The sequence below is a fragment of the Protopterus annectens genome, chromosome 2.part1, assembly GCF_019279795.1.
Source record: "Protopterus annectens isolate FY-2018-M chromosome 2.part1, PAN1.0, whole genome shotgun sequence".
NCBI lineage: Eukaryota > Metazoa > Chordata > Ceratodontiformes > Protopteridae > Protopterus > Protopterus annectens.
In genome coordinates this window covers 1,391,237,596-1,391,252,680 of record NC_056729.1, presented here as the reverse complement: position 1 = coordinate 1,391,252,680, position 15,085 = coordinate 1,391,237,596, and the positions used below count along the sequence as shown (strand labels likewise).

The 15,085-nt window shown below is 41.9% G+C and overlaps 1 protein-coding gene across 3 annotated transcripts in view; it reads left to right on the top strand.

Moving 5' to 3' along the window:
• Positions 1-15,085, top strand: part of DPYSL5 (dihydropyrimidinase like 5) — a 1,161,038-nt gene that overhangs the window by 977,535 nt on the left and 168,418 nt on the right. The gene's annotated exons all lie outside the window — the stretch shown is intronic.

Here is a 15,085-nt window from a genome sequence, read left to right as displayed (position 1 = left end):
GCTACAAAGACATTTTCACCCCAAATATGGATAGTTTGTCCACTACAGACTTTCCCATTTCCCTAACTAATGAAATGGCAGAGATACTACTTGACCGTTTTTTTTTAATATAACCTCTCATAAGATCTGCTTTACATTTTGCCACAATTCTATATTTTGTTATAATTTTTGACAGTACTACTTCCTTGAGTAAAAATGTTTATCCTGCATTACTATTCCTGTGAAGCAAGAATTAATTATGTCTCCTTTGAGTCATCCACATTTTGGGATGTACCTTACCCGACACCTGCAGCAACTGGAAAGACCCCAAAAGTATCTCACCAAGAGGATCAAGGGGCTCAAACAGATGCCCTATGCAGTTCGGCTAAAGAAACTCCAGCTCTACTCAGTTGCATACCGCCTACTCAGAGGCGATCTGTGTCTGACGTATAAAGCCATGTCCAACCCAGAATTAATGGACATGCTTCACCTCAGGAAATCCAAAGCCCTTAGAGCTACACGCTCCAGGGACTTGAACCTCAACACAGAAATAAATAGGACATGCTGGAGGGGACAGATTCATATCCCAGAGGCTCCCCTCACTCTGGAACAAAATCCCAATCCATGTTAGGCAGAGCCCCTCACTGACCCTCTTCAAGAGAAATCTTGACGAGTGGATGGGAGATCGTAAGTTTACCCCTGGGATCTCTTCTGTGCCCCTGCTTGACAGAGGTACAGTAAACTAACCTTAAAAGGGCTACCTTCTGTGACCTACTATACAGAGGCACAGTCAATTAATCTAAAAGGGTGGCGAAAGCCAAACACACTCTGGCCAGGCTTATAAATGCCCTAGGGCAGATAGCCTAGTATCAGCCTATGAACCTAATGTTGTAATAATGTTCGTATTTCCACTTTTTCAGTTTACTCTCTGTTTTCCCAATGTAGAAGGCTCCACATGGGTCACAGATAGCCAGGTAGACCATGCCAGCTGTGTTACAGTTATAAAAAGATGTACCCACAATTTCTCTACCCCTACTTTCAAGGTAGACCTTGTCATTATTTAAAATGTATGAACATTGTGAGCATACCCCACACTTAAAAGTGCCTTTTCTCCTTCTGTTAGACCCAAAATTGGACCTACTACTAGACTCAGAGTTATTTCAAATTCTTCCCCTTTCTATATACAAAACTCAAAGGTTCCTTACAGAGTGTGGTTAAATCAGTTAGCTCAGTAAATCTTTCCTATTCCTTCTTAAGAATGCTCTTTACCAAAAAGGCATCTCCACAAAATTCCATAGTCAGGACCCTATTATACTTTCCAGTCCTATCAACCAACCATTCTCTACCACTCAACTGGGAGTCTCGTCCCAACAAAGGGAAGTATTTTTCCTTTCTCTGTTGTGTAATCATCCTTCTAGAGTTCTTAATCAGGGCCATCGGGTAGCCTTTCTCCTTAAATAGTTTCTCTAAAGTATCACATTCAATCTCAAAGTCATCGTTGTTGGAGGCCATCCTACTCACTTTAATGAATTTGCCCTTCACAATACTTATTTTTTGTTTGATGGGATGTGCACTGTGAAAGTGCAAATAAGAATTTGAGAAGGTTTCTTTCCAAAACACCATAGACTTGAAACCAGGATTTGTTTTATGAATGCTTACATCAAGGTAGTCCATTTTATCATAGGTGACATTGTGGGTGAATTTCAAAAAATGGGTGGTACTATCTAAAAATTATAGAAACTTTGCCAGTTGGTCCTCTGTGTCTATCCAAAATAAACAGATGTCATCCAAAAATCTTTTGTAAAAGGATCAACTTGTCTTGTATCCAGAATTAAGCGCAAACTTTTTCTCCCCAAAGGCCAAAACAATGTTCGCATACATAGGGACACAATTGGCCCCCATTGCTACTCGCCTGGTCTGGTGGAAAAATTCACCACAAAAAATATAAAATTGTTCTTCAATACAATTTCTAACAATTGCAGCACTACTTGCAAATCACGGGAGTTGGCATAACTTTTTATCCACAAGAGCCTCTTCCAACCATTCTAAGCCAACATTGTGGGGGATAAAGGAAAAAAGATGTTTAATGTCCACTGTCACAAATAAAATGTTTTCACTACTTTGTTCAGTGTCAGTACTCCGCAGGAAATCTCAAGAGTCTTTAAGAATCTCAATCTCAGTTCCCCACATGGACTTTAGTATTTTTGTCCACGTACATGGCTAAGGGGGCAGTCATTGACCAATCAGCTGCCACGATGGGTCTCAGTGGGGGGGGGGGGTCCCCCTGATCTTTATGGACCTTATGGATCCCAAAAGTAGTGGGACCCTAGGTCTAACATTCCTCAAATAATTTAGTGCCCATGTCAAAGAGTCCTTTCAATAATAAGTCACTAAGGGCCATATCAAATTTCTGGTACGCAATATTAATTTTGTTTTTTGAAAATCTTGTATATGTGTTTATATCACTTAGAATATCCAACATTTTACCATCATATGTAAGGGTATCCATAATAACCATACCTCCACCTTTATCTGGTTTTATCACCCTGATCTGTCCATCTGCCCGTAGAGCTTGCACAATGGCCCATTGAGGAAGGTTCCTTCTTATTTCCTTTTCTACTACTAGTTTAAAGTTTTTTTAATTGCGGGTGGAGCGGTGGGTTAAATTCACTTTTCCTCCTAAATTTTTCATTATTTCATAACTCTACCATTTCCATCAAACATATTCCAAATTCACTTTTCTAACGAACATTTTTAAATCTAAAATTACCTTCGTCAAATCACACTTTTTGTTGGGAAAAAACTTAAACCCTTTAGAAAAAAGGTTAAAATGGTCAACAGTCAGTTCTGCGTTACTGTAGTTAAAAATATTGCAGTCACCATAGGTATACTTAAAATCATCCTTCTTAATCAACCAAAGTGGGGTCAGTACTTTCCCCTCCCCCTTGCTCCCCTTGCTTGCCACCTCGAAAAAAATAATTCTGATTGTAATATGTGAGGTTCTGATTCAAAAGTCTCTCACATCTATGTAGAACTAGATATTCTAGGTGATCAGTAGTGTCCATAGGGTCACTGTTTTTATCTTCCATGGGTGTATTCTCAATAAAATGTCCCTCAATATTATTCCTAATATCTTTGTTAACCATGTTACCAAACTTTTTAGGTTTCAGGTAACATCTTTTATCCCTATATTCTAAAACATCTCTCTCTAACTTCTTAATCTTCCTGTTATTTATTTATTTATTTATTTATTTATTTTACATTTTCCAAGGTAGTCTGATACCTTTGTTTTTCTAAGTCAGTAGTAAACATTAGGTCACTAGTAATATGCTTATTCAGTTGTTCAATTAATTCCTGTAAGCTATTCATGTTAATCTCATTCTGCCTAATAATAATTTTAACTATGTCCAAGCCACACCTGTTGAAAACTTCCAAAACCTCACTAAATATCTCAGACCCTGTGTCAATATTATTGGGGTATTTAAACATATGTAACCCCTTAGGTACAATGCCCATATTGAGGCATTCTTTTAAATAATCATCATCAAGGTTCAACAATTTAAACTTAATCAATAAGTCAAACAACTTGTGTAAACACACATTATAAGTGTCCATCTCCATGGGACAATCATTCACTGTTTCACTGGAGTTAAAAACATGTTATCTGATGTTGTAAATCTTCATTCATTCCTTACTGATAGGACTTCGGTTCTGACCTCGGAACCGACTCGGCCAATATACAAGCTCGCGCCAGTCAAAAACTCTCGAGCTAAGTCCTACCCATAGTGCCCCTCTTCTCCTTTCTCCAGATCTCATTTGCCGTGTACTTTTCAAGACGTGCCAAGCCAGCTCTCTCAGCTAAGTGATATATATTGTGATATTTACTCTTATTAAGTCTCTATAGTCTTAATTTTTTCCTTATAATAGTTTTCTCTCTACATCTTTTTTTCATCTGTGACTTATTCCTACTCTTTTTCTGTGGTAATCTTTGTACCATTGTTGGCATGGCCCCTACCTTACCCTTGTGGTAATCAACTATACCATCGCTGGCACTCCCTTTCCCTCTAGTCTCCTTTTCTATATCTATATTTAAAAAAAATATTTCTTTACAGTATTGTTAGATATTTCTCTCCTGCGACTGTTGTCTGTCTTTACTGTATTCTGCTGTGCTTATTTTTTTCTTACACTTCTAACATGGCTGAAAAAAGAGGAATGACTGGTTTCAAGCAGTGTGGGCGAAAGATGCCTAACTCGGATGGGCATCTTTCGTGCGTCTACTGTCTTGGAGTTCCTCATCTCCAGATTCAACCTCCTTGCGAGATATGTAAAAATTTTAGTTCTTGCCCTCTTGCAGAGCGCAAGAGCAAACTGATTTTTAAGGGTTTATTGAAAACCCCCTTTTCAGAGGCCCTTTCTGAGGTGGAGGTCTCACCACCTCCCAGGAAAGATAAGAAAAAGAGAAGCCACTCGGTTCTGGCTTCCCTGAGCTCTACGAAACTGAAAAGCTCTCAGACTATATTACCTAAGATTCCCAAAGTGTCTGCACCATCTGCTTCAGCCCCTGAGCCTTCGACTAGCTCTAGGGTGCTGAAGTTGTTGTTGGCAACTATGGAACCGAAAATTCTTATTCCTGCTTCGGTACCGATGGTATCTTTGGTGCCAGACACTTCATCGACACCGACAGTGACATCCCTTATGGGTCCATCTTCGGTGTCGAAACCTGAAATTTTGCCCAGGACCAGATATTCTCCTACTATAGACCCCTTCTTGGGACAACAGTATAGTCTTTTTCTTGAGAGACCTGACTCGCCCTCAGGAATGTCAACAAGGTCCACCAGGAGACTTTCTGAAATAGACATAGTGTGGCTTGTCGATCAGCTCTTGGCAGCTAGAGGAATTCCTACCCCTACCAAGGCTTTCCTCCCATCTGGAGCCAAAGTTTACTCTGCATTGACTCCAACATATCCTCCTCCACCCTCTTCACAAACTTTGCAGCCCTTGGTACTAGTGTCTACCCTGGTGCCTACACCTTTGGTTCCTGTGATGACTACTTCCATGGTTCCAAAGACTTCCCTCTGGACTTTGCTCCATCCAGAGCTGGCCCAGCTTCGGGACTGTGACTGGTCTTTTGGTGCCGTGACCCTTAGTTCAACACCATTTTTTTCTATGGCAACATCTACAGCTCCAGCTGGCCCGGTAGTTTCTAGTCTTCTCAGGGCTGCTATCCTGGAGGCAGGGTCATAAAGGTGGGGTGTGACCCTGGTTCCGAGGTTGCCACTCTAAGTTCCGGGCTCCCATCCCTCTTCTGGTGGGTCTTGCATTCCAGGTGATGGAGAGGGTTCTTGCTTCCACAAGCATGCAGTTGGCACCTACAGCGTCAGAACCTGACCTTTCACTCTCCTCTAGCATGCAGTTGACACAGCCCACTACACAGAGACTCTAAGTATGGCAGCGGCAAGAAACCCTGCTCCAGGGAACCCAGTCTTCAGGGTCCTCCTCGGAAGATCCCACTGAGGAGCCACCCTTAAAGAGAACATGTAAGAGGAAGCACATGGATTGCCCTGAGGAATCTGTCACTGAAGATATGGATTTCGATGAGGGAGAAAGGTCCCCATGCTCACCCCGTGACAATGTCTCATTCAGAGACATACTTGAGAAACAGAGAGGTGACTAGAAGCCCATCAACCCTTCTACTGAGGAATTCGTATTCTTGCAAGCTTTCCATGCTCGGCCATCTACTTCCTGGGTGACCTGCCCCCTGCAGATGAGTTGATTAAATTCATTGTGCAGCAGGCCTGGAAGGCCCCTGACAATGTTGAGCTGATTCCCCAGAGGGCTGATAAAATTCTTTCCCCTGCAGAAGACCATCCGCACTGGTCCAGAGGTTTGGCAGTAGACTCCAAGGTTGTGGCAGTGGCCACTAAAAAAGAACTAACAGAAGAAAGTTTGACTGTCTATTCTCCAAACAGGGAGTCCCGGATGATAGACAGCAATGCTTCATTGACCTTCGCCATATGGTCTCTGAACTGCATGGCACATTTTACACATCTCCAAAAGGACGTGATTACATAACTTTCAGGTACTTTGGCTGGTGTACTACCTGTAGAGGTGAAAGACAAGGTCGCCTCTCAGCTTGCTACCCTAGAGTCCATCTCCAACTCCTCCATGTGGTTGATAGTGCACACAACCGAGGGAGCACCCAGAGCTGCCGCTTCAGGCATTGTCATGAAACATCACACCTGGATGCAACTATGTGACTTTGTGGATCCCTTCAAGTCCCCCTTCATCAATGCTCCTGTTGATGAATCCTTCTTGTTTGGCCCAAAAGTTAAAGATATGTTAGTCAGGTGTGAGAAAGACGGAAAGACCCTCTCTGCCGTGGACATACATTTTTCAACCCTCAACGATCCTACTCCAGAAATCAGAAGGGTGGAAAAATGTGGTTCAAGAAATTCTAAGGACGTTTCCGTGACATCCGTGGTGAGCAATCCCCCTGGGGAAGAGGGGGGAACTCATCTGGGAGACGCACCTTTTGGGCAGAGGGGGTCCGCGAAACCAGGGCTACAGAGATTCCTTCTTTGGCCAGCCCTATCAGTGCACCTGAGAACCGGCCAGATTGCTTTCCTCTGGAGGCAATCGAGGGACTTTTTCTCTGCACCATTTGGCCTTGCAGTCAATAACATCAGACTCCTGGGTGCAGAAAACAATGACCAGAGGTTACATTATCCCCTTAGACCTTTACCCCAAGCCTCTAAGGTGAATCCCTGATGTCCCACCCAGTCAGAGGGATACATTACATACCACATAAAAATGGACAAACAATAGGTTCATAGAGATTATAGGTTCATAGATTAGTACTAGGCTAAATGCCCTTGCGAGCCATTTTAAGCCTAGCCAGTTATCCCTTGTGAGACTCAAGCCCTGCACCTTGTGTTTCTAAGGCAAACACCTGAACCATTAGGCCACCCTCCCACCCAAAATAAATAGCCATGCAGGTCTCGAACCCAGGACCCTATGCACCATAGTACCAGTAGTTATCCATCAAGCCATCACAGAAGTATAACTCTTTAAACTCAAGCAAGTCAGCCCAAGTACCACCCCGACAATCTCTTTTTACACCTTCAACAACTACGAATTTGAAATCATGTGAAGGAAACTTTTCCACATATTTATACAAGGCGCTGTTAGTATTCAAATTTCTCACATCTCTTACATGCTCATATATCCTTTCTTTCAGCCTCCTTGTAGTTTTATCTATGTAAAAACTAATGCATAGGATCATAGATTAGTACTAGGCTAACAGCCCTTGTGGGCCATTTTAAGCCTAGCCAATTACCCAGTGTAAGAATCAAACCCTGCACCTTCTGTCTATAAGGTAAACACCTTACCATTAAACCAACCTTAATCCAGGAGGTAACCTATGCTTCTGGCTGGGAGCCAATCATTACCAATACCAAGCACTGCCTTTTGTTCTCTCCACAGCCCCCCATGTGTTCACCAAATGTATGGCAGTAGTAGTAGCTCACCTGAGACTACAAGGATTCCGTGTGTTTCTGTATCTGGACGATTGGCTCCTTACCACCCTAGCCAGTAGTCTACTTCTTCAAGCAATATCATACACTCAAAATCTGGCAGAAAACCTAGGGATCTCCATAAACTTAGACAAGTCAAAGCTGTTTCTGACTCATAGCTTAGAGTTGGTAAAGAAACACAAATATTGACTGTAACACTGATCGTATGTGCACTTCAGTGAATTCCTATTCAGGATGGCCGGCCCTGGTAGCGGTGTTGTTGCTAATCCAATGCTGTTAGCGTGAGCACACAATAGCTGGAATGGAAATTTAATACAAAAGTATAATCCAAGCGGTGAAGAAAGTTTCCGTGGCAAAATACAACTAACAGTCACTGAGTGCAATCCGGCGAACTGTCCGCTGAAAGCTGTAAGTGTAGGCAGACTGAAGAACCAAGTCCGCCCAAGCTTTAGCGCAAAGTCTGCAATGTTCTTCACGAACCCAGTCCGGCTGAAGTAACAGTAAAGTGAAGCAAAATGAAGCCCAAATTAATGGGCTTTCACAATCCAAAGGGCACAGGAGCAAGCAAACGGACTTACTTTTACTACTTTTCTAACTGGAACCCAGGTCTGGCTTTATTTATTCACATTTTATTCGAACTTTATTTTGCCTGTGAGAATTTACAAGATAACATTTCAATACGGACAGTACGTGGACTGTATACTATTGGGGTTTCTTTATATTTTTGGTAACTTTATCTACTTAAATAAATTAACTTTGTGTGTTGGCACAAAGGACTTCCACCTTTGAACAGTGTTACAGTCAATATTTGTGTTTCTTTACCAGTTTTACAAGTGTGCAATCTTCATAGCTTAGAGTTCATTGGGGCAAAGTTTGATACAACTTCCTGCAGAGCTGCTCTACCTCTACACAGACTTCAAAAACTAAGATTTCAGTTTCAGATAATACTTTCTTGAAATATTGTCCCTACTCGACAGGTCCTGCAACTGTTGGGCTCCATGGCAGCTGCAATATCACTGGTCCCACTAGCAAGGTTTCATATGAGGCTACCTCAATGGTCTCTCCTAGCACAGCCAGTGTCTTACCCAATCTGCATTACAAGCCATTGCAAACAGGATTCTATGTTGGTGGATGAAGCCAGAAGAGGATTTGTGGTGTTGACCCTTTCTTCCACCCAACCCAGGGCCACAGTGACCATGGACACTTCCCTGATGGGGTGGGGGCATTTTCAAGGAATGATCATCCAAGGCACTTGGTCCCCTTTAGAGGCCAATCAGCATATCAATGTCCTAGAACTGAGGGCAGTGCTCTTAGCATTGCAAGCATTCCAAATAACTCTTCTGTCGGGGACAATTGCTCTCCAGTCAGACAATATGTCAGTAGTCTGGCACATCAAGGAAAGCCCTGAGAGTGTAACAATGGGTGATCACTTCCAACTGCCTTCTACTAGCAATGCACATTCCCGGGAATTCCAATCTGATTGCAGACAAACTGAGCAGGAACATTCTGATGCCTCATGAGTGGCTTCTCAACCCAGTAATAGCGGCTCAAATTTTTCATCGTTGAGGTAGGTCTTGCTGTGACCTCTTTGCCTCCTCCATGAACCGCAAATGCAGCAGCTTCATTGCACTGATCCCCTCCCCAGAGGGAGTCACCAAGAGATGCTGCGACTCACGATTGGCCCCCGGGTCTGCTGTATGCCTTTCCTCCTATTCCACTCATCCTGCAGTTCTTGAAGAAAGTGCAACAGCTGAGAAGCAAGGTTATCCTCATTGACCCCTATTGGCCCCATCAAGTTTGGTTCCCCTTCCTATGGCCTCACTTGGTTCACTGCGTGTGAATCCTGGACCCAACTCCTGGATTCTTATCTCATCCACAGGGGCTGGTCCACCACAACCTTCACAGAATCAAGATGCCAGCTTGGTTTCTCCACTTCCACTAAATGCCAGGCAAATAAGCTATCTTCCCCACTCTGAAAGATCCTTCTGGCTTCTTATAAACCCTCCACCAGAAAACTCTACCACAGCAAATGGGCCAGGTTTGTTGTTTGGGCTAAACAACAAGGACTAGACCCCTTCTCAATGCCAGTCCATAGAGCTTTGGAATACCTGTCAACCCTTCTCCATGCAGGAGACTCAGCCTCAACTATTACAGTACACCTAGTAGCTATTGCCGCTTTTCATAACGGTTCTAACTCTTCACTGATGTCCTACCATCTTTGCAGGACTTTTATGAAAGGAGTTAGACACCTCAGACCACATATTAAAATGCCAACTGAACCGTGGAATTTTACCGTGGTCCTACAAACTTTAACCTGTTCACCCTTCGAATTTTCTGCCACATGCGACATAAAGTTCTTATCCTGGAAAACCCTATTCTTGGTAGCCATCACCTCAGCTAGGAGAGTATCAGAATTGCAGGCTTTGAGTGTTAACCGTCCTTATTTGATTTTTCATAAGGAAAGAGTATCACTTCGAACTAACCCTTCCTTTTTACCCAAGGTAATCTCAAAGTCAAGCCTAAACCAGTCCATTGATTTACCAGTCTTTTTTCCAAATTTCTCTAACAAAGGTGAATACCATTTGCACACACTAGATGTGCATAGGCAACTATATTTTTATTTAGACAGAACTAAATCTTTCAGAAAGTCGGACCAGCTCTTCATAGCTTTTTCAGGCCCTAGATTGGGCAAATCTGTAACAAAAAGTTACCTTGTCAAAATGGTTAAGAGATTGCATTACCTTTATCTATCAACTAAGCAAATTAACTTTGCCTGCTACAGTCAAGGCTCATTCCACCAGGTCAGTGTCCACATTGGTGGCTTTTCATTCCAGAGCTTGTATGGATGACATCTGCACACCAGCCACTTGTGCAACCCCCCCCCATACCTTTATCATGCATTACAAATTGGATATGGCCTCCAGGAGAAGAGCATGTTTTGGCTCAATGGTGCTCAGGAATATCCTTCCATACTTCCACCCAGGTCACAAGTAGCTGGGGATTCGGTCCTATCCGTAAGGAATAAATGAAGATTTACAACATCAAATAAATAAATTATGTCTTACCATAATGTTCTTTCTGTGTTGTAGGTCTTCATTCATTCCTTATGTCCTGCCCTCCTTCCCCCTGCCTAAAGAATTCTGGGGATCCTTTGGCCCTACTGGCCTAAGGTATCTGCTCAGATAGGGCCTCCTTATCTCTGTTGTTTCTATTGTCTCTGTGCTGGCTGGGCAAACTCAATCTGTAGAAAGGAGAAGAGGGGCACTATGGGTAGGACTTAGCTCGAGAGTTTTTGGCTGGTGCAAGTTTGTATATTGACCGAGTTGGTTCCGAGGTCGGAACCAAAGTCCTATCAGTAAGGAATGAATGAAGATCAACACAGATGGAAAGTTGTGGTAAAGACATAACTTCTTTTTTCTGTTAGCCAACGTTTAAAGTCCCTATAAAGCCCTATTTAGGAGTTAGAAACAAAACAGTCACCTTGTCTACTTTCCACTCCTGTTTCATGGTTTGCTGCTTGCCCATCAATTTCCCCAAAATCCGCAGATGAAGAAAGTATGTTTGGAAGTCCAGTCTCTTGGTTAGCCAAAGAAAAAGTATTGCTGGTAGCATTGTTGTGCCGATTAAATCCTCTAGACCCCTTGTTTTTTTTGTTTCGCCCATTTTCACCAGCACCAGTACGGATGCAGAAAGATTCTCAGGGTTAAATGAGAATATTAGTATAGCCCCCCTTTTAAAATTAAGAGCAGCCAAGCTGTAATTGGTTATCAGCTTTTTACTGTTTTTTAGTATCAACACGATAGGGGTCATAATTACTTTACCGTTAGTACAAGTTAAGGTGAGGTTTCTCAGGTGTTTGAGTGAAAATAAATTTTGGGTTAGACTGAATTTATCAGTTTTTATGTTATACATTTGACCATTAGATGTCACTATTGACCAATTTGTTCCATTTATTCATTTTAAAATTACTCTGTTTTCTAAGGAGTGTTTTTAAAAATAAGTAATTTTTAAAGTATTATTTCCTATCTTGAACCTTAATATAGTATTGTATTATTATACATTTTATGGACTTTAAACATTTTTACTAATTTTTTGTAACTGGTTTTACTAATTGATTTATGAGGTATTCTTTTTTATTGGTTACTTGTGATTTAAATGAGTATATATTGGTGGATGGATTTCATTTGTTGTTTATCTGATGAAGTCTATGCTTTGCAGGATGAAAACACACTTTATATACTGTTCAGCGTTAATATTCTAAGTGTTCAATAAAGCAGTGGTTCTTGACACATCGTTTCTTGGGCTCCGTGAAGTGTGCTCATACTTTTTGGTGTTTTTGGACTTATTTTAGCCATTACATCCACCAGAATGATTTCTGAAATTCATAAGCATGCCACCGAACCACCTTATTTGATTTAGACTAAGAAGTATTCTCAGATGGTAACTTCATTTGTATCCAACCTCTCCATGTAACAGGTGTATAACTCAATGTATGGTGCACCTAGGCTAACAGGCACCAGCACCAACACGGCTGTTTGCTGTCACACCTGATTGCCTCTTACATAGTTGAAGATTTTAAATCATCTTTCATAGTGTATCCCTTGATGTATTTCCCATTTGGACCATTGGTTGATGAGAAACTGAAGAATGTGGAGAGAGAGAGAGAGAGAAAGGAAAAAACCCTTAGCTGTTGATGGTAAGGTTCAGACTCATAATCTCTTTTCCAAGCTGCAAAACAGTCTACAATATTTATGGTACCAAAGTGATCAATATCAACAAGTAAATCAAAGATCTCGAAAGAGGCAATGAGACTCTGGTAACTTCTCGAACAGATACCAACTTAGAGGGAAGAACAATAAGCAACAACAAAGGTACCATGATCCTCCTTTGGGGAGACAGTAGTCTAATCTCTGAGGCCTTGTCTAGCTGTCTCACTGTAGAGTATTCGGGTCTATTTTAGTAACTTGAACGCTTACCTTATCGAATCCCTAAATGTCGACCCGTCCTTATCAAAATGCGAAAACATTGAACGTCCAGAAGAGCGAAACAGGAAACATCGAATCATCATGGTTGGCCTTCTGCGGTATAGCTCCGTAAGGTAAGTGTGCGATAGTTATGGACCTTAGGGTTAGGGTGCAGGTTAAAGTAAGTGAATAGATAGTAATGTATGTTAGAGTTAGTGTAGGGTTTTGTTAAGTGTATGTGTGTGGATTATTTAGTTTGTTTGGGTTTAGCTTGTTAAGGTAAGTGTGCAATAGTTACGTACCTTAGGGTTAGGGTGCGGGTTAAGTTAAATGTATACTTGGTAGCATATGTAAGATTTAGTGTAGGGTTAGAAGTATGGTTTAGTTTAGGGTTAGAAGTAGGGTTTTGGTTAGTGTATGTATGTGGTTTATTTAGCTTGTTTGTGTAGGTAATATGTAGCGGGCGGTGGGGTGGGACAAGTATGATAATTTGATGTTTTGAATTTTGCGGTTTTAGGGCATTCAGTGTTTATGCGGTTCGATGAGGACGGGTCGACGTTTAGGGATTTGATAAGGTAAGCGTTCGTGTTTATAATATATATTTGTATATATATGAAATATGTTTATATATTCAGGGATCATCTACCCCACCCCACCCCCCAGTTGAATGCATGGTTGGCATCATAGACAACAAGATTTGACCAGTAATGTCCAGATAGTTCAGGATTCCCTTCCACATCCCTCCCCTACCCCCTCTCACTGCTATTGCCAGACATTCCACCCCATCAAAAGTGTGTGGCAAGCAAAGAGATCTTAAACCTCATCAGCAACCAGGAAGGACCCAGTTATTACTTCAAATACATTGTAATTCAAGAAAAGGCAGAATACCTCAGACCAGAGGTTGATCTGAATGGCTTAAGTGAATAATTTCCTGGACAGTCTTTTCAGATGCCAATGATGCAGTGTTTCTATACTTTTCTGCAAGAAGGTGACTGTGTGTGCTGTTTGGATATCTAAGACATCTGTCAGCACATCAGGTATGCCAAAGAGTCCAGGCTGTGTCTATACTTCTGGTTATGAACCAGTCATTCTCACTTCTGGACACTTCCATTTCATCTCTCCTCAGCCCCCCAGTGCATTTACCAGATACATCTGTATGTCGACAGCAAACCTGAGGCTGTAAGGGGTAAAGGTGTTTGCATTCCTAGAAGACTGGCTCCTAGCCACACCAATTTTAGGTTGAGTAGTTGCAGCTTAGAAGCCTCTACTGAGTCCCTTCTGATCCTCAAGATTTTCACTGAACACTGTAATGTCACTGCTGGAGCCCTTGCAGACACTGACATATACTGGATGCACTTTAGGCAGTTTATCCTGCAAGGCATGTTTCCTGTCATCCTGGAGTCTACTTTAACAAAAAGTGGTGTTCCAGTTTCTTATTCCCTCTCAGTCACAGCATCTCTCTCTCTCTCTCTGTCTCTCTCTCAGAGCACTGGCCATTATTTCTGTTTGGAATTTAATGGTTACTTATGCAGTATTCCACATAAGGGTCCTCTAGTGAAGTTGCAATGGTGGAGCCTTACTCCACATCTTACTGCATGCAATCCATTTCAAATTCTTACTGCTGTAGTGGGCTTCACTGTACATTCCTTTGCTTAGTATGGAGTGGTCATTTAAAGGGCAGTCAAAGGTGTATGCTCACTGTCAGCATTGCCTCAGGTGACATCATGAGGGTTTGAGAATGGACTGTAGCTAGGCATATTCCTGTGGAGGCCAGTTGTCTTATGGACAGGCTCAATCACTGGTTACAAATACCTCATGGGTGGTCCCTTAGGCCTTCTGTAGCATGGAAGCTCTTTCATCATTTTCTGTAACTGTTTTGTATCCTTGACTAATGCCAAATGTAGCAACTTCTGTCATCCCTTTTCCAGGGAACCATCCCAAGGAGGCTGTCATCTGGAACTGGCCTGAAACATTCCTTTATACTTTCTCCCCATTTCCTGTTATTCCAAATTTCATTCAGACAGTCAGTCTGAAAAAGTCCAGAGTTATTCATGTTGTGCTATTCCTGCCTCACCAAGTTTGATTTCCTCTGCTATGGTCCTTGATAGGCTTGTACATATGAAGGCCTTCAGAGCCCTTCTGACTCACCTGTCTGACAAGACTCTCATGGATCATCATGCCCTTGCTGTGTGAGGGTACTATACTTCCAGTAATAACCATGGACTCTTTATACCCAACTTGTCAGTTAGGATGGTTCAAGTCTGCTTCTTTCTGGAGGTCTAATATTAGAAAAATGCATACAAGTAAACAGTTGTTTCTATCTGAGCCACCTCCAAAGAGTTTACAGTTCCAGGGTCAGCAGTTTTAGGTTAACTTACTGAGATTTTTGATTCAGGCATCAGTTACTGTTCTATAAAAGTTCATATTGCTGCCATATTCAGTTTCCACAAAGGGTGTAAAACTTTATCTTTGGATTCATTAAAAAGTCTGCAAAGCTTTTTTTTAGAGGCACGTTCCAGATCCAACCTCCTCTTAAGGATAGTGTTCCTTCATAAGATTTGAGTTTTACTTTATATAATCTAACTCTTCTGCTTATTTTTGAAGCATCTG